The 20,170-nt window shown below is 38.3% G+C and overlaps 1 protein-coding gene across 1 annotated transcript in view; it reads left to right on the plus strand.

Moving 5' to 3' along the window:
• The first annotated feature begins 652 nt into the window (after window positions 1-652).
• The window catches only part of Octbeta2R (Octopamine beta2 receptor), a 48,113-nt gene continuing 28,595 nt past the window's right edge, over window positions 653-20,170 (plus strand). Inside the window, exon 1 of the mRNA XM_002055789.4 lies at window positions 653-2,345. The gene's annotated coding sequence lies outside the window, so the exon portion shown is untranslated. The remainder of the gene's footprint in view (window positions 2,346-20,170) is intronic.

Consider the following 20,170-nt stretch of genomic DNA (forward strand, 5'->3'; position numbering starts at 1 on the left):
TTATTGTGCGTTTTGTGCTTATAAGTTTGTGTGTAAGTGTGAGCGTGGGTTCTTATATGGGTGTTCGTGCGAGTGTGGGTGTTGACAGGCAGCGCACCGCAACCACGACAGGAAAAACGCTGCCAACGCCGACGACTTCATTACGCATAATTTACATTTTGTGGCATTTACGTTGAAATTTTAATTGGAATTTACTTTGTGCGGCGTTTTTAAGGGGCTTGTTGTGAAAAGTTTTTCTGTTTTCCGCCTGTTGACAGCAAAATTTGCCATGTATTTAATGGCTTAGACAGAAGGCTTATTTGTCTGATAATATTTGGCAGCGATGCCGTAAAAAGTTGCTACCCAATCCGCACTGGGCCCTGCTGCTATCGGCCCACGCCTCGTATGCGTAACAGTGCAGCCAGCACAGTCTGTAAATGAAAGTCATTTACACGCCAAGCGCTGTTAGCTGTTAACAGAACACCAGGCAGTTGAGTGACTGAGCAAACGTTTTGAGTGCAACCTGCGCACCACTCTGAGCGACTCTCAACGACAGCAGCGTCGGAATTGCGGCGCAGCTCGGCACTCAATTCACTTGATTCCGTGCACATACTGAGCGGGACTGGCTCTGTCTCGGGCTTCGTGCGACGCTCACACAAATTCGGCAGTTCATTCGTCTGTTAACAGTCTGCGGCGTTGCTACGTCGTTGTCGTTGTCGTAGTTACGTTCTCATTCGCTTTCGTATGTTGAGAGGAAGTGGGCGCGCGACAGCGGCAGCAGCAGCAACAGCATCAACAGCATCAACAGCATCAACAGCATCAACAGCACTAACAGCAGCAGCAGCAGCAGCAGCAGTCAGTCTAAACTAATGCATTTTGTTGCAGATTACAAGCACATTGATTGCTCACTGCAACGGTAAATCTACACTCACGAGAGATATATACACATTTATATTTGCGCGCACGTGCCATTGCGTATACGCAGCGATGGTCATCGCGCTTTGCTTCGCGTTCCGCTTCCGTCGCTGGGCCATGAAATGCAATTCGCGGCGCGTCGATTCTCTAAATGCAAAAAGAAAAAAATAGTGTAACAAAGTAAAATGAAAACAGCCGACATGTAGCTGCCACAAGCAGCCTTCAAAAAGAAAGGAAAAAAAATAATAAGTACAGAAATTGTCTGCCGCTGGCTTTTAATGGCGCACAAGAGTACATAGAAACAAACAAACAAGTTAAATGTTTAATTGTTGAGTGTGTGTGTGTGTGTGTTTTTTATTTTGTGCAATTGCATTTGGTTGTCATTTAGTTTTGTATAATTTTCTAGAATAATTGTTGTGTGCAATTTTCGCTATAAAATGTGTTACAATTTTTGTCGCGTAACTATAAAAACATGCGCACGTTCCGACGATCGCAAAGTTCTCAATGTAAAAGCACGAAAAATATATAATATATAAATACAGCTGAAGCGAATATCAAAGGTATTTGCAATGAATTTAACAAACAAGCTGAACCACATACGCGGATAACTTATCATTAACACCCTGCGATACTATCAGTATAAGCTGCAAGCCAGGTCAGCGTCGGCAGCTCTGTCACCACTCCTAAGAGCCAAGTCAAAAAGCCAAGAAACCATGAATTCCTTAAGGTACTCAGGCCTGGTCTAGTTATAAGCCAAGTCACATTGCTGTGTACACATTTGTAATGCCAAACGCCCCGGGCGTTGCAATCAAAGTTGCTTCGACTGAACGACAAAGCGGAAGTGTTGATATTGTCGCTGCTCAGCCCGGCAGCGACTTAGGCTGCGACTGCGGCGCTGCTGAAACTGTTGTCGCATAAAGACTTAAGCTGCTCAGCAGGCAGCGTCAGCGATTCCGGTTGCTCCGCTTTACTCGCCTGGGGCCACACTTGAAGTCACACACAGGCACACTCACACTCGCACCCACTCGCTCACGCACAACACACATACATGCACATGCACAGACAGGATACCATCCACAGTTTACTTCTTTAAAGGTCCCTTGCGTAGGTCTTGTCTGTGCTATGCTTCGAAAGACTTTGTTTACTTATGCCTTCTATTTATTTTCTATTTATTCGATTTGCATTTCAATCTGGCAGCGTCTGCGCTTTGAAGCGATTCTAAAACTCTCAAGATTTAACATTCAAATTTGTTGTATTTGTTGTATGTGTGTGCGAGTGTGTGACTGGCGCACAATTCCATTAAAGGTTTTTCGGCTTTGGCATGCTAAATGGGTTTGTGTGCGAATATTGTGGGAATCAAATGATTTGTCGGCTCTTGACTTGGCTCGACCGAGTCAATAAGGCAACTTAACTAACGTTGGAAGCAACATTCTTCAATATTAAAGTATTTGGTAAGCGAGATTGAATAAGAAACTCTATACATTTCACATTTATATTTGATCATACATTCCTTATTTATCCATTAAATAAACACATAAAGCTTCACTTGATTTTCTATGTTATTGTATTATATATCAAAGATATGTGAAAAAGATGTGAAAAACTAAGATAAGCTTTAATAGTAGCATAAAAAACATATATTATAGGCACTGGTTAATCCTGAATAGTAAGCAAGTGGTATGATTATAAGATTTTGATAATGCTTTAGAAACGTTCTAAAACTTAAAGTCGATATAGTTGAGATGTGTTCTTCAATACACAAGACATGTGAGTTAAGACAAAAAAAAATAATTATAGAAATAGTCTTTTTTCCGTTAAGTTTGAGCTTACTAAATTTATGCATCGCTACATACGCTAAGAAAAACATTTAGGATATATATATGCAAAGATACAGTGGAAGCTCCCATAAGTGGACATCCTTAGTCACCGTGATTTTGTCTGATTTGTGGAGATGGTTGCTTATGGAAGCGGTACAATTTAACTTAATATTTTAAATGCAGTACTCATTATTTTAAACTTCTCCGGCATGTGAATAATAGTTTTAAATTAATTATTATTAATTATTAATATTAATAATTTATAATTTTCTTGAAAACATGTGGATCACAATTGATTAAAAGGCCAACTACAATTTTAAACTTAGGTCGATGTTCCACTGTAAATGAAGTCTTGAAAAACAAATCTATGGCACAGGTGGTTCCATCTTTAAAAAGGAAAAAATATCTTGGGAAGTGCATGCTAAGGCTTGATGTAAGCTTAACTAAAAATATATGTATACATTTGGAAGGATGCCATCTCACACAAGATTCTTGACACCTAAAACGTTGCAATCCTGTAATATTCGTTCATAGTCCATAAACAGGCTACCTACCAATCGTATTAGATATTTCGCTTTTGCCGATTTCCAACATTTGTGGATCAATCCTTGGATGAGCTCATTAGTAGTCCAAATTTGGTCATCATTGCTCTAAGACAGCCAAAAGGAAAGCAAAAAAAAAGAGTTCAATACAAAACTGTTCACTTATTGAAAAAATTAAATAACAATCAAACAAAGAAAATTAAGTTGAAAACTGTATAAAATTCAAATGTTATTACAAGAACTACGAATATTCGGTGTAAAAATGTACGCAAAATGCATAGTCCAGAGCTAAATCGTTAAATTTGTTCATAATTTTATTGCTGTGTAATATTGTGCAATCATTACTGCCATATGCTAAAGCGGAAACGGAAGTGCGCAGCTCGACCCGTGTAAAATGTCCTCAGAGCGGGCGCAATTAATGCAATTGATTTTTTAGCAAAACAATTTGCATTTTGTAGTCGCACTATGCCATCGACGTTGGTAAAGTTTTAGTAGAAATACAATTTAAATGAGATTACGAGCACGCGCGTCACCACGCCCACGCAACGCACGCTAACAGGCCAGGCCGCAGGGCGGGCTCATTAATTATGATACCTTGGGGCGTTGGAGGTGGAGTTGGGAAGTTGACTTTGCCGTATAGAGGTGTGAGTTGCATCGATGAGTCGCGGCATGTATCGGAAATTCAAGCTTAAACACAACTCAACCACAAGCCGTTCAACGCCCGCACGCGCCTCGAGCTGCAGGGGCGTCCGCGTGGCTGCGACAAGTGTTGAACAACGCTTTAAAATGCACGCATAGCATGCCCTGAGAATGGGCATGCGTCTACCAGGCCGTTGTCGGCAATCTTTTTGCTCAATCAACATCAATGGCCCAGGAATTTTCAATGTAATTTACGAGCACGTTTTCAAAGTGATGCCGCCGTAGACACAAAACGCAGCCGAGGATGTCGCTGTTGTTGTTGGTTGTTTTCTGGTTCGTTCTGGTTGTTGTAGCTGTTGTTGTTGTCAAAGGCAGCTATCGAATGTGTAGTAAGGCAGAAAATTGTCGACAAAAACCGCAAGCGAAAACGGGCGCCGTTGAACAAATGAGGTTGAGCTTGGAAATCCAGCGGCAGGACGATTTTCTTTCCACTTGATTTCAGGGCCTCCGGGCGTCTCTTGCTCAGCCCTTGCGCAACTTCGAGATACTTACAGCTGAAGGAAATGCCCCAACGCCAACCCAGCTCGCCCGTTTGTTCGCTTGATTAGAAAAGCTGCAAGCGATAAGAAAGAGCGTAAGCAAAAGCGATTCGTAAGAAATAGAATTCTAATTGAATTTTATATGCCGCTCTTTCACTCCGTTCCACTTTTCTTCTTCACATGCCTAACGCTTTGCTTTAATTTTCATTTCACACCCTTTGCATTGCCCGCAGCGAAATGTCCTGTCCATTTGATGTCCTTGCCTAGTCGGTTGGCGCTGATTTATTGGCCGGCTTCAGTGCTGCTCTTTTCGGGCACGCTTGTCTTATGTTTTTAATTGCCTGTCAGCCTGGCTGCCGGACAGCCCGACAGCCAGACAATCCGATTCACGACTGTTCAGCATATAGGCAACAGCCTCGCCACACAAACGCCGCCCATTTTGGCTGTTGTCCGTTAATAAAATGTGTGAAAAATTCGTTCACATTTTTGTTACAGAATTTTCCAAACTTGTCAATGACAATTATGTGATAGTCAAAACCGCAGCCCAGACTCAGCTAGATACATATAGATCCATGCATGTGTATGCGTGTGTATGCATGGTTCTGATTTAGATAACACAGCAGGCAGCCACAAAATCAAAGAGCAATCCAGCCCCTGCCCCGCCAACCGTCAAACAAGAGGAGGCAAAACATTCGCGCAGAGCGCACACACACCCATATAGTTTACAGATATATAAATATATATATATATATATACATATATATAAATATGTGTGTGTGTGTGGGTGTGTAACTTCTTGTATGTAAAAAAACAAATCAAATATTTAAAGCTCATTGAAGCGAACACTTTGACACATCTTGAAGGCGGACGAAGCGGCATTTGAAGTTGATGTCAGAGCCAGACATTTAGAACATTTGCTTAGAAAAACTTTAATTGATTTGGCTTATTAAAGCATCTAGAAGGTGCGTTCGGCTCAAATGCCACTGCATAGATAAAATTGCTTAAATATTTTATTAAAGTCATACTTTGTGTTACTCAATCGTGGCTTGTATGGCAATAAAGTAAACAAGGAAAACCTTATTATAATGTTTTCCAATTAGTTTTTATATGAAATGCCTAAATTTCATCTTGCATTGAAAGTAATTGTGTTAATTGTTGATCGAGTGAAACAATTGTCACAATAAACAATAAATTGCTCTAACTGGCAGGGCAATTGCATTCAAATTAGCCTTGAATGCAGTACGCTAATCGACAGTATAATTAATTAATAGTTGCAAGTATGAATTAATTATTCAGTTATTGCCACCCACAGCAACTAAAGGCTGCAAAAAAGGTGGAATTAGAATAGAAGTGAAATTAAAACCAACAGGGAAAAGATTAATTAAATAAGTAAGAACTAATCAAAGTAGCGCGAACAGAAGTGACTGCGTTAAGGGCGGCATTTTGCCTAAAGAGATAATCTGCTTAATATGTATTTATATATGGTTTTTACTTGTAAATCTGAATTCCATACCGACGGTAAAGTTTTCGACCAGAAGATACTCTGTAGTCAGGTCTGTATTAGATCAACAATTCGCTTTTATTTATTTATGCGTGGGGGCGTACTTGTACTTGTAACAAATATTCATAAAACTTTTATGATTTTAAATCGTTCTGTACAGAGCATAATAAAATAGGGTCTGTGCTGCCTACATTTGCCCATTATTACTTAAAACTTTTTTACAACTTCTCAGCTATTTACTGGTTTATTGTCATAAATTGTAGTAAAATTTTACTATTGGCGTTTAAGAGTAATAGCTTACAATATAGTTATGCACTTGCGCATATTGCAGCTTAATTAAAGAAAATATGAGAGTCTGTATTAAAGAAAAATTATAATTTTGATATATTTATGTATATTTCTGTATGGTTAAGTCAATATGGACAAATCCATCTTTCAGTCACTTATTAATCTGGATCTGCTGCCGTACAAGATAAAGTTAAGTTTAATGTGTGAAATATTGATTACTCTTAAGATGTAACCTTCAAATTGCTTGTACAAATATTTAAGCATTTTGTTTTATCTACCCTTCAAGATAGTTGGATAAGAAATAATTATTCAAGAAACAATATTGTTTTGGATTTTGTTGTGCTTACGTACCAAAGTTGATTTTGTGAGTGCGTATGAGTACAAAGAGTGGGAACTCTTTTATTTACACAAGTGTATATAGTTTATGCAAATGCTTGACAGATTCAGGGTACATTCCAGGGTATTTAGAATTTAATTTGTACATGTACTACATAATTTTAATATATAAGTACAAGTGAGCTGTATCGTATAACAGATACACACATAAGTATTCAGATGCACATTGCCAGTGTAAGTGTATCTATAGTTGCGGTTGCGTGCGTCACACCGAAATCATCCCTTTGTTGTGGTCTTTCTGTCCCAGTTTGCGGTTGGCATTGAAGCAATGCTACAATAGCTAAGTGGGACGTTGTAGGCCGAGTTGTCGCTCAAGACTGGCCAATTCGTTGAGTATGTTTAAAAAACGAATTGAATGAAATGTTTGTTTGCCAATATCTTGCTAACGCTAAAAGAGTTGGAGCGCGGTATTAAGCCGCTTTATGAGGCCCATTCAACAAAAAATTCAGGCTGGAATCACTTAGCGGGAGATAAACAGAAGCAGAGTCCCACTAAAAATAGGAAGCAAAAACAAAAAAAAAAAAAAAAAACACGAGAAAGAAGGGGTATATTCGGCACGCCGAAGATTTAATACCCTTACAAACCGAACCTTTTAATAATGCTTTGCACGTATCTAAGAAGGGAACTATGGTTAAGATATCTTTAACAACAAGAAGATTTTCATACTAGAACCTACTTTTCGACCTATCGTTCCAATGGCAGCTTTATGATAAAGTGGTTTGATGTTGATGGGAGTTTGTATATATATAAGATAGTGTGCCGATCCAGCCAGTTCCGACATATGTACTTCGTGCAAGAGAAAGGTAGCTAGTTCGCATAGAAACAGACAGACGAACAGACAGACATGGCTATATTGACTGTTAAGACTGATCAAGAATATATATACCTAATGGTGTCGGAGATGTCTCCTTCTATGCGTTAAACATTTCGAGACAAAATTATAATACCCTCTGCGAGGGTATAAAAACGAAACGAAAATGCAAAATAGTTGGAAAAGTATGCAAATGAGAAAAATCTGTCAAGCGGCTAAAAAGTCCTCTGCTTTTTCTGTTTTTGGGGCTACCACGGCAGCTGAAGCGTTTGGCAAGTGTGAAACAAAAAATAACTGAGTGAGTTTAACACCTGGGCATTGAGCAGAAAATGCGCTTTGGTTGTGGATTCAGTTGGCATGTCGATAAAAAAAATTAAAAACACAGATAGAGCTGGCAAGTATAATATAAAGCCAAGTTGCAAGCACTTTGCAGCAAAGGATTTTGAAATAAAAAGCAAACAAAAGGGACCAAAATTTGTAAAGTGACTTATACCAAAGCCAGATTAAAAACAGATGAACAAATTTTCCATTTCTGCACCCAGTGCGTATGCGTAACAAATTTCCAGCATAGTATTTAGAGCTCAGATACTAGGCTCAACGGGGCACGGCAATTGAAGGAAGTTGATTAAACTTAAAAAACGGTGCTAACTGTTGTGTGCATAATATAAATTCCATATTTTTTCCTCTCTCTCTCTCTCTTTTGTTGCTCTACAGCATTTAAATTATAAACTTGGGTACCCAAGGCAGCCAAAGTATTATACAAATAATACAAAATAAAACAACAACAAGTAAACAAACAAATAGCGCGATGCCACAGCATGGCACAGAGAAATGAATTAAAATTTAAAGCCAAAGCTGCAGCTGAGGTTGGTAATGCAAATGAATTAAAAAACTTAAATGAAACCTATCTGCAGCTAAAGAAGTCGCTCAAGTTTTAATTAGTTTACCATGCAACCAAGCCTAATAGGGAAAGAGGGCATGGCGGGGCATTTCCCTGACTCGCTCGAGCTTTAGCTTCATATTTCTCTACCTGATTCATAATTTATTTTGAATTCTGCTGTTGCCAGTACCATTAGCTTCAGCTGTAATAGAGTACGGTGTCAAAGTTCAACAAGCCAACTGGGAAGCATTAATAACTGTAGTTTCTGTTTATATTGCACTCAATGTAACACAAATATAAATGTGAATACGAATACGAATACTCGACAGTTGAACTACACTAAATTCTTAATTGACTTTGCACAGCAGCAGCTGCAACAGCCGAACACAACCCAACAGAACACGGCACAAATCAAATTAATTGAATATTATGCAAGCGTCATGTATACGTTGCATTTTGCTGTGGGCTCACCTTTGGTGGCCTTCAAATAACTATTCACATTTCATTAAATACTAAGGTGTTAGCCTATGGAAGGGAGTTTACTCTTTCGAACTAGACAAGTGAATTTAAGCATTCCCTCCATTGTTAAAATTATAAATTGTACTGAAATTATATACCGAAAGCGCATAAATATGATAATTCTATTTAATATTACTTAATATTGATTCAATATACCTGTTTCATTTAAGAGACAACATCTAATCATTGCATCTTCTCAATGAAGACCTAAAAACGCTTTATAATTTCATCATGTCACACAATTCATTGCTAGACCTAATTAACGAAATAATTATTACACCGCTCATTAAAATTCATTCATCATTTTAAAACATGTACCAAATATCAGATTTAAAATAATCCGTGTTTTATCGAGATTCAAAATACAAGATAAGATTTTTTGTGATATTATCAACAATTGTTGTGGTCACTCGATTTGGAATTGCATCAGATTTATTTATGATTAGTACCTAATCCCTCATTTCTTATACCCTAGCCGTAAAAGGTAAAAAAGGGTATAATGAACATGTATTAATATGTATATAATAATGTTCAAAGCTTTATCTTAAGAAGAGTTTTTTTTGCTTTATTTGTGGTTTGGTTTATACAAAACCATACTTAAAAACCAGTTCTGAAAATAAATATTAATCGATCTATAAAAAAAAGGGGAGATATAGAGAAACAGAAATTAAGGGCTCAAATTTCAAGTCTCTAGCTTTTGTAGATTCTAAGATTCCGGAATTCTACATTCTGCCTTTTATATCACGATCTGTTAATGGTTTCAGGGTATTAACAGAAGTTTTTTTATTATTCTAAGTACAGGATATAATTTAATACTATAAGCCAGACATTTTAAATATCACAGAACTATTATGGCAAAGTCCATAAAGTAGTCGTATCTGGGAATTGATATTCAGTCCTGATTCTTATTTAATAACTGGGTCCCTTAGATATCACATCCATTGAGTAGTGTATCAAATCGGGAATATATACTACTACGAATTGGCACATGACTGTGTAGAGAGCAACTCGCCGTCGAGCACTCTTGTTTTGTTCGCTTCGCACTTGTGTATTCATTCACATGCTAGAAACATTGCAAGCTTCACGTTTATCTAGCCTGACATGGACTTCATTCATGCCTGAGCCGAATGGTGTTTATTTGTTTTCATTAAGCCGCAATTGATGCCAAAATGCCTGTACACAACTCATTATTAGCATTTATTTATTAATTTTGTGCGAGTGTGTGGCAAATGTTTCGCCTGGTAGACAACTGCGGCAAAAATAGCCGCACAAGCAAATATGACATCGGGTACGGCAACAGCAACAGCAGCGACAAACAATATTTTAATATGCCTGACCAGCCGCAGTCACAGACGAGCTTTATGGCCAATTATCTATTCTATAGGCCCATTAATGGATGAATCAAATTTAGAATGGTTTCGCAGAAAGACAAGGTAACGCAGCACAGGCGTTTTGTTTGCTTATGAGTATTTGGTGCCAATTCGGGCGAAATGGTGAGCTGGTGAGCTGGTCAAGTGTTTTGAGAATCCATTGTAAATTTGTGTGTCCATTCTGTAATGCGAACATAATGCGGCAATTCCACGCTCATAAATTCCGCATAGCTACCAGCCATAATTGGGATTGCATATGCTGATGTCGCGCTTTATAGTGTGACAGGCCAAACAGTTTGGCCTTTTACGACTACAGCATATTACATTTAATTGACATTGGCAGCAACTAAGGGCAGCATTACATTTATGGACCCTAACACCTGTAGTGGTACATGCTAAGCAGCGTCTAAGTGGTACTCAAATAGGCAATTCAAATGGGTGTTCTCCCGCAAATATAATAGAATAGTATTTGGTTGCGTGCCCCGCACACCTCAGTTACGCACACTCTTCATACGTTGGACAGCTATTGAATGGAATTTTTATAGACATTAGAATTTAAATCGTTTATGCTTCGCTCATTATTTCAAGTTCATTAACACAAGCTGCAAGCATTTTTCACATGACTCTGCATAATAAAAATTGTTGATATTTACAAAAGACAAGTGGGTTTTTAGCCGGGAATGCTCGATTTAGAGAATACCCTGTACAACGACAATGAGGGGAGGTTGTCATAAACATTTTGGACCAGTGAATACTGACTGTACGATCACCTACTACCCTTAAAAGCGTAGAAAAACCCTATAAGATATCTATTAATTAACTGGGATGCTTATCAATAATATATGACCTCTGACTTTATTTTATACCTATTTTAATGGGTAAAGGGTATACAAATAACATCCGAACGAATCACGAATACTCTGCAAAACTATAATAATAAATATGGCTGCTTCATTTTTAATTAAATAATAATCTACATTTCCATGAGCTTGAATTAATAAAAAAAAGTGAGAAATAATTTATACTTTCAGGTTCAAGTCGACTTTTAATGACATTTTAAAGCCTGAACGACTGCACAGCGTAATTAGCTATTGTATAATCTACTATAAATTGAATGTTAACTATCTAATAAGATTTTAATTAATAACTGTTTTAGGGCCGGGTCAACTAAGTCAATCGACGATCATAACTAGCATTATATATGTCAACCTGACTTTGCTCAGATAGCGTTCGAATACGCAAAAATGTTGATGAGAAATATTTGCCGTTGAACTTTCGCTACATATCGTTTGATATGACCGGTATGAGGGGGTGGCGGAGGATGTTGTTGCTATCTGAGCGCTGCATTGATGTCGTTTTGCATGAAGTGCAACGGCGATGGATGCAGCCTCCGTTTTTGTGTTGCTTTCCATTTGACTGGCTGCGAATGTAATTAAGACGTGATGGAATTTTCATTAATTAATTTTATTTTAATTGCCGTGCCACATGAGTCATTTGCAGCGCCCTATTAACCGGAAATTTTTATATTAAAATATTTGCCCGCTAGCTGAGAGGCGTTATATACTGTCAAAAAAAAATATATATATATATTTCAAGATTGAATAATTTAAGCTACGCGTGAACAGACGCTGTAGTTGGAGCGTTCAATGAAATTACTTATACGCCCCTCAGGCCAATGGCTCATGCAGTTACTGTTAATTTGCTCTTATGATTGTTTAATAACACTTCGCGTCAGACAAAAACAACAACAAGAGCTATAACAGCAAGTGTAGCGACCGGCATCTTATCCACTCCAGCGCACTCGCTCACATTCATTCACAAAAGCGCCGCAATAGCTTGCTGCGGGTCAGCTCATTGTGACTAAAGCATGGGAGCCAGAGCTTGAATTGCAGAGCCGCTATATTTATAAGTGCATATGTAATCAGCAGACATTGACAGCAGCAGCGGCAACGACTGCGGCAGCGGCAGCGGCAGTGGCAGCGGCAGAGGCAGCAACTGCGGCTACGTGCGGTCCGTCGAACGCGAGCCACATATGAGCACGTACCGCAATTGAAATTCATAGATGCCAGTCTCTATACGAACAGTGCTCACACATATATAAATAAGTATGTACATGCACATTCACACAAAAATAGATAGATATACATTCTTATACACTCATCACATATAATACGTACATAATAATTCTTTTGTGTTCGTTTTATAAACAATTATATATTAAGTTGGTAGCGTTTGGTATGCAAAGTGCGAGTGCGTTTGTTTCCTAGTTTAGTTGTGCCTCGCGAAGCGTGCGGGGTATGTGTGCGAGTGGGATGAGATGCCTCATCTCCATTATCAGTGCATTAGTCACCCGGCTTGTTCTCAGCGCTCATATAGCTTATCTCGCTATTCTAGTAACGGCTCAATATTAAAGGCTTTGCTAATTTAGACTGACCTTTTGCGCCTAAGAGCGAAGTGCGCTGTGGAATATTTCTAATAGAAGATGGCACTGAAAGGTAGGTTTACGGAAACCAGTCAGTATTAGAATAGATTACGAATTATAAATTAATTTGACAAGTTGATCAGAGGCTTAAGTATTTTCGCTAGTATTACCATTACCATTGTTATTACTATTATTATTACTAAAACTTAAATCAAGTATACGAAGCATTGGCAGACACTTTTTAGAATTTTGTCACCTCCGATTTGAATTGTATAAGTGAAATATAGTAAGTTCTAGTATTACGAATAGCTCTTGGCAACTTTGAGAGCGCGTCCTCTTTGGTCCAGAGTATCCGCTAGTCGAGTTGTTTAATTCGCTTTAAGCATATATATATTTTAATTTGAATGCATATATGTTTTGCTATTACCTTTTCACTTTCTTTGCAAACATATAAATGCAGCGTATTCTTCGGACAGCGTAGCGTAGCCGTTGTGCGAAAAACATTTCAATGATTTATTTGATTCAAAGTGCACATGAAAATGCCAGAAGGGGCCGCTGTTGGCGACGCTGTCGACGGTGCACTAAAAATACTCAGAAGCGTTCACTTACGTTTGGTATTTTTATTTGATTTCATTTAATTGCTCGGTTTGTTGTTTCCCGCTGCCCGTTGCGCTTGTTAAAGTGTTTTCATTTAATTTTGTGTGGCTCAAGTTCATGGCCCCAAAATATAAAAAGCTTCCTCAGTTGCTCGGGGCAACAAATGCTGTGGGTTGTTGCTGTTGTTAGTTTTGTTTGTATTGTGCCTTCAAATAACCAAAAACGTATTTTTGTTTTGGTTTTACGTCATTTTGGCAACACGCAAAACAATAACAAAGCCGTCGATTTGTTGCCCCATTTATTGAGCACTGTGCGTTCGTCTTGGCAATTGAAATTGACTGCCTTTTTATAACGCGATAAGCAGCGTACAATGTTCTGTCAGGAATTGATTGCACCTTCAGGCATAAATTTGGCGCTCATTTGAGCAGCGATTGCCGCTCATTTCTGATTCTGACATTCAAGCTGCACCAAAACGCCCGCAGGCATGTGCAATGTAGTGTATGAGCAATGGCTCAGCTCTGTCAGTAAGTGTGTGTGTGTGTGTGCATATGAGTGTGCATTTGTCTGGCGATTGTGCATCATTCAGTGCTGTTGTTCAACTAAATTTGACGCCAGCCACAGCCAGTTGCACTCACAAACCGAATCAAACCCGCTCATTTGAGCGCACCCACGCTCCAATATAATCCGCTGCTCTGTTTATGCCAACCAGTTTATGTGCAGAAGATTGACCAGAAGCCCGGCACGATAATCGTCGGTCTGTGCAGCTCATCAGCCGCAAACAAGTCAATCCCCCCGCTCGGTCTCAGTCAACGACAAACATTCGCTGACTGCTGACTGCTGACTGGTGCCATTCGTCGACGGCGACGTCGTGAAAACCTTTTGAGCCGACCAGCAAAACTGTCAGTCGCTGTTCTAGGCAGTCGCAGTGATTTTTATGTCTCCGGTTCTAATTAGAAATTGTACATTGGCTGACATTGAGCGCTGATTTATATGAAATGCGAACGGATTTTTTGTTTGGGCTCCCACAGACAATCAGCGGCAGTCTTTATGCGGTCGTGTGTGGGTGGATGGGTGGCTGGGTGTGCAAGTGTGTTTTGTGTTTGTGTTTTCTAGGCACATACATATGGGCTGCTTTATCATCCGGTAAGCCAATGACTGATGACTGCTTTCTTAATTGTTTGTAGCGTAATTTTTGCTCCGTTCATAAGACCTGCAATGCAATTAGCATACAAAGCACGTAGCGCATTCAGAGTGAAATGAAATTTGTATTAACACTCTTGCTGTTGTTATTATTGTATTTTTTTTTTTTTTTTTTTTTGTTACTGTAGTTAGTAACTGTGTTGTTTTTTCTCGCAATTTAGTGTCAGCAGTCGACTCTGCGACTGTGACTGCCACTACAGCCCATTGTCTAGCTTTAGGAATTCTCATTTTGTGCTGCATTTTTTTTTTTATCTCTAAAATGCGGCATTCGCAAATGAGTCAACTGGTTTTTAAGGGTGGCGCGAAGTTCGCAAATTGATTGTAGGCATTAAATGAGACTCATCATCAGCGTGACAAATTTTCACATTCAACGGCCAAGCCAAACGGTTTCGGTCGTTGATAGGTTTTGTTATACTCTGGCAAATTGCGGGTATTTCAAAAAGAAATGACAATTCTTAATTCTAAGTAAATCGGTTGGAAAATATGTTTCGACTCGGTTTCTCATACTGTTTTCTGTAAGCTTTAGGTGAAATATAATTGCATCTTAGTTTCAAAATTTAAGTTTATTTATACACTATACTCTATCCTTATAATTTCAACGAGCTATTATTCCATGTCCATGCTCTTTTCACTATGAAAAAGCCAGACTCTTGATAATTGTCTATATTTATAGTAATCAATCTTAATCAATCATATAGTGTTATATTATTATAATCCCATCTGTCCTTTGACAGTAATAAGTAATTTTTTTAATATTATAGTTGGAATAGAGAACATAATAGAATAGTTCATTCGTTGCTAATGACAATTTTGTTATAACGCAAAAACTTTCTTCACTTATAAATCGGCTAATTGAGAGTAAGAGCAGGGAAGACAACCCTTCGGAATCCTAAACTCATCTAGAAAACTAATTTCTTAAGGTGCTTACTATCGCTTGCAGAGCTTACCAGCTGCTGTTGTCAACCCTTGACACGAAAAACTCATTAGGAATTTGGTCAAAGCCTTTAGGCCAATGAATGGGTTGCAAATGTAAATTATGAAACTCGTATCTGGCAAGTCATAAATGTTATGCCCGCCAGCTGACAGATGGTAGAAGTCAACTGACACTCACCACAGACATTCACCGTACGCCCCACAAGCACTCGCTCGAGTGTGCGAGTGTGTGTGTGCGTTGGGGGTAATTAAATTAAAGTTGGATGTGATGCATCAGTATCGAACATAATTAATGCTCAAATTACTTGCATAGACAAAGGGTGAAAATTGCAAAATGAATATTGCATTACGGCCTGGTTTTTATTTTATGCGCACTAATTGGTGCCGATAAAATGACAAAATCGAATGCGTAACATTAATTAGATTCGTTTAATTTAAATAATGATATTAAAATGCACAGATTGTATGTACAGGAAATGCCGTTGACATTGTTTACATTCTCAATTTAATGCGATTTCTTTTTTAATTTTGGAATTCGAAGTAAATCAATCGAATTAATGTCAAAAGCAAAAACATGGCGCAAACAGGTCAAACCGCAAACAAAACTAAATTGTAGGCAAATACTGTGCGAAAAACAAGACCTTTTTGACCCAAACCAAACAAAGCCAGTTCATGAGTTGACTATCCAAATGCTACAGAGCAATAATCTGTAGATGAAATCGCTACTAAAACAAAAACTGCAATTTCATTAGGTAAACATTTCAATGCATTTACCCATAAACCTGGTCAAAGTTGCATTCAGGCGAGGCTAAAGTTTAACGCCGCTAATTAATTATGCGCCTTGAGCTAATACACTTTACGCAATTAACAAAATACATATATGTAATGACTGCATGTGTGATAAATACATATTTATTCAACATGGCCTCCACTGCAAATGTGCCGAAAACCGAAATCAATAAATAACATCGATAGACTCAGAAACTATTGGGAGGTAGGCACAAATGTGATTTAAAAGATAGCAAAATTAAAGCCCGTACACAATTTATGGTAGACCCAATTTAATGACCGCAGGCGCGCGAATACGCCAAAATTACATATTTAGAAATGTTCGTAATATATGTCAGAGAACCGCGTTACAATGTGTCACAGTTATACATATTTGAGACATAAGCGTACACAATAGTGTTTTTCTCAACACTGCCGTGCTGGAAGTTGCCCTACAAACTGGCTAGTAATTGATTTTTTTAAAAGTTATTTTCTCATTATCCAAATAATAAATATCTATGTGCGCTAAATGTGGCTTGTCTATATAATATATGTAGGGTTATTTCCCAATTAGTTACACACAAAGTTTTTATGGCCGTGAATTTGATTGTCTCTGAGATCGACGCGCACTATATGATGCAAATAATTTTTTTTTTTGAGGGATGCATTTAATGCGCACAGTACACATACCCTATCTTAGCCATACTGAATTTGTATAGGGTATATTTGAACAGCAAAAGCTCCATCAAATTGAAAATGCATTTTTTCATAGTATATGAGTTCATATTTTATATCTGACAGGTTCACGTTTTAAATTATCTTGAAACTCTTATAACAAGCATTTAAATTATAATTTTTTTGTTGATAGCACATTTGCCTATCGTTATTCAATATCATCGAGTAGTTTTGACACATAAAATTATCGCACCAGTGTTTTGTGGTTGTATAATAACCGCCCACAATTTATGGGGCTAGTGCAAATCGCTTCGATGCGCTACAGCGTCCAGTTTGACAGTTTTTTCGGTTGACCACTCGCCGAGAGAAATAGCGTGCAAAAATTGTGTCGCGTCATTTCGTAATGATTTATCATTTGTGGTTAGTGCTCGCAGCTGCGGATGCTGCTGGTGGTGTTTACAGTAGGTATATCCTGTATATAAAGGATATGTACCGAATAATCTTGGGCAAATATGTGTATCTTGACTGATTGGTGACAAGCGCGCAGACAAAACCGTAGATACTAGGAAACTGAATTTTTGACTGCAGTTACTTTAAGTGATGGAGTTGCACTCTAGGACGGGATTTAAGGAAATTCCATAAGTGTAAAAAAGTTGCGACAAAGGTTTGAATGAAACTGTTTTTGTATACCATCCGATGGGTATGTGCGGATCAAAGTCTTTTTGAACGAAGTGTCTTATTCAATTTACTTCAAACTTATTTTCAAAGTTCTACAAACAACTTAATGAATACTTGTTTCAGCTATATGGTCGTATATACGATTTTGAATTACCATCTGTTCGGCTTCAAAATAATTGTTGATCATGTATTTGACAATTCGTTTGAGACGTGTTTCACTTATTTCGGAAAAGGTATATACTGCAATACAATACAGCAACAGAGTGGAAATCAGTCCAGTAGAGCCAGAAGGATGCCAACGATGGTCCCGCAGGTTGCCCACGTGTGCGAGGTGGGGCTGCTGGTGGTATTTAATGTGTATTATCTGCTATCTTGCTTCTGTCCCTCTCTCCCTCTCTCTCTCTCTCCCTCTCTCTCTTTTGCATTCTCTATTTCTACCTTGACGACTAGGGCGCTTGTTTTTTATTATCTCAACATCCAGCTTGTCTGGACTGTCTGGGTACCAGCTCAAAACGTCAACGCGACAACTTCAGCGTTTACTGCTCTAGAAACGCTCGCAACTACCATCAAAGCCACAAAACTAACAACAACAAGAAAACAGCAGCATTTATGCCAATGGAACCATCAACTACACGGAGATTGTTTCTCACTTGCGGCTTGACGGCGGTTTTTACGCACTCTTTAGCTTAGCTTTTGGTTGGAAATAATTTTGCAGGTGGTTTACTCCAAGATTGCGTTACGTTTGATAGAGGGTATTTTCATAAAAAGCAACTAACTGTAGTAATCATTTAAATTATTACACAAACGCATCGCCTAAACCGTTGGAGCTCGGAATCTAAAATGTTCACTGTACTTACCTAATGTGAAAAGTTGGGAAATTCCAAAAATTTGGTAGACTCTGTCACAAGCATTCTTTCACAGGCCGAAATCAACCGCTTGAGAAGCGTTTTGGGCGTCGGGACACTGAGTCTACTTTTAATGAATATAAATGAAACTATTTATAGGCTTTAGTCAAGAGTTCCCGACTGGAGGTGACCCTAAGCCCTCTTCTATTAACACCAAATGCAGATCGTGTCACGATTTCGTTTGCTTAAACAGTAATACAATCGCGCAACATACATCACTTGTTTCTACCGCCTCTACTCAACAGGCAATTTATTTCTAACGAAAAAACAGAAAACAATTATAACAGCAGAACATACACAAAGCACAGTAAACAATAAAATCGCTATTGCAATGCTATTGAAAGATTTCGATTGTCAAGTTTGGTGACTCGAGCTCTACAAGCCTCTTACTGCGCCGGCACTAGGGGAATCTACTCTTAAAATTTCAAGTCTGCAGCTTAGATTCTGAACTTCTTGCGTTCATACAGACGGACAGGCTAGATTGACTCGGCTGTCGACTCGAAAATGCTTTCTTCTGCCTGTTACATACAATTACACAAAATCATTATTCAACTTTTAGCCATTTTAATGGGTTCAGGGTATAAAACTGTGTTTTAAAACATAAAGAAAACATATATTTTGTGGCACAAACAAAAAATGTCGGTACCACTTGCATTTTTAATATTATTAGTTTGACTCGGGCTACGACGGGAAATATATTATTAAATTTTCATTTTCATTGACATTTTGGAACAAATTATCATTACCCAGGTGCCTATGTTATATATATTTGTTTATGCGGATACTTTGCATTATTGTCATAATTTAATGTGCATCTTTAAATAAATATTTCAAATATGTTATACATCTGCTTATATTGTATACGTTTTGACAAATATTTTACTAAATTAATTTATTTTGACGCGGGGAGATAAGTGAAAATAAAATGATATTGAGAAATTCAAAGTGCATTAACAAACTTAGTAAATAGCATGGAAAGCTAACCAGATTCCAGACACTTACACAAAATGTAAGGAAATATATTGATTAATGTATTTCCAAATAAATGCCAACTATTTGAAATAAATTAATAAATTTTCACTTCAGTTAAACTCATTTCTTAAATGCTTTGCCAGTCCGCATAAAAGCCAAGCCGCATTCGTTTGTCAGCTATGATAGTAATGACCGAGATGCGAGACATTTTCCAAAGCCGCACTGTGGAAATCCAAGTTTTAGCAACGGCGGCCATTGAATGTGCAACGCTTTTCACAGAAATTGAATGCAGCTGTGTGTCCCTCACTCTAAATTCTCTTCTCTCTTTCAGTCTCTCTCTTTCTCTGTCGTTTTCTTGCAGTCAACAAGAAAATGCACACAAGCGAAAAGGGAAGCAACCCAGCATCAAGTTGTTTGAGCTGTTTGGGTGGTTTTGAACTGTATCTTTTTGTGAATAAATTGCAACACTAACCGTAAAATCTGCAAAATGTGAATACACCTGAATCTATATAGCGAGAGTATCTCGCAGCGAGGTGTTGCTGAATGCGTAATGCTGTCGCTTCACGTTACGGCTTCTGCACGTTTTTATGTGCGACACGGCGTGCTCGACAACATTTTATGTTTCTGGCACAAATTCTCTGCTCTACTCTCAGCAACAGCATCGCAACTTTGCTTGAAATGCCTCGTGGCGTTCTGGACGGGCTTTGGCGTGGGCGTGGGAGGTGGGCATGGGCGTTTGCTTTAATCGCTAGCGCTCTGTACTCTGTGCTCTGTACTTAGCCCTGTTTGGGTCTAATTAAAATTAAAATTTGTTACTTTAATGA

This window comes from Drosophila virilis, chromosome 2 (genome assembly GCF_030788295.1).
Source record: "Drosophila virilis strain 15010-1051.87 chromosome 2, Dvir_AGI_RSII-ME, whole genome shotgun sequence".
Lineage (NCBI taxonomy): Eukaryota > Metazoa > Arthropoda > Insecta > Diptera > Drosophilidae > Drosophila > Drosophila virilis.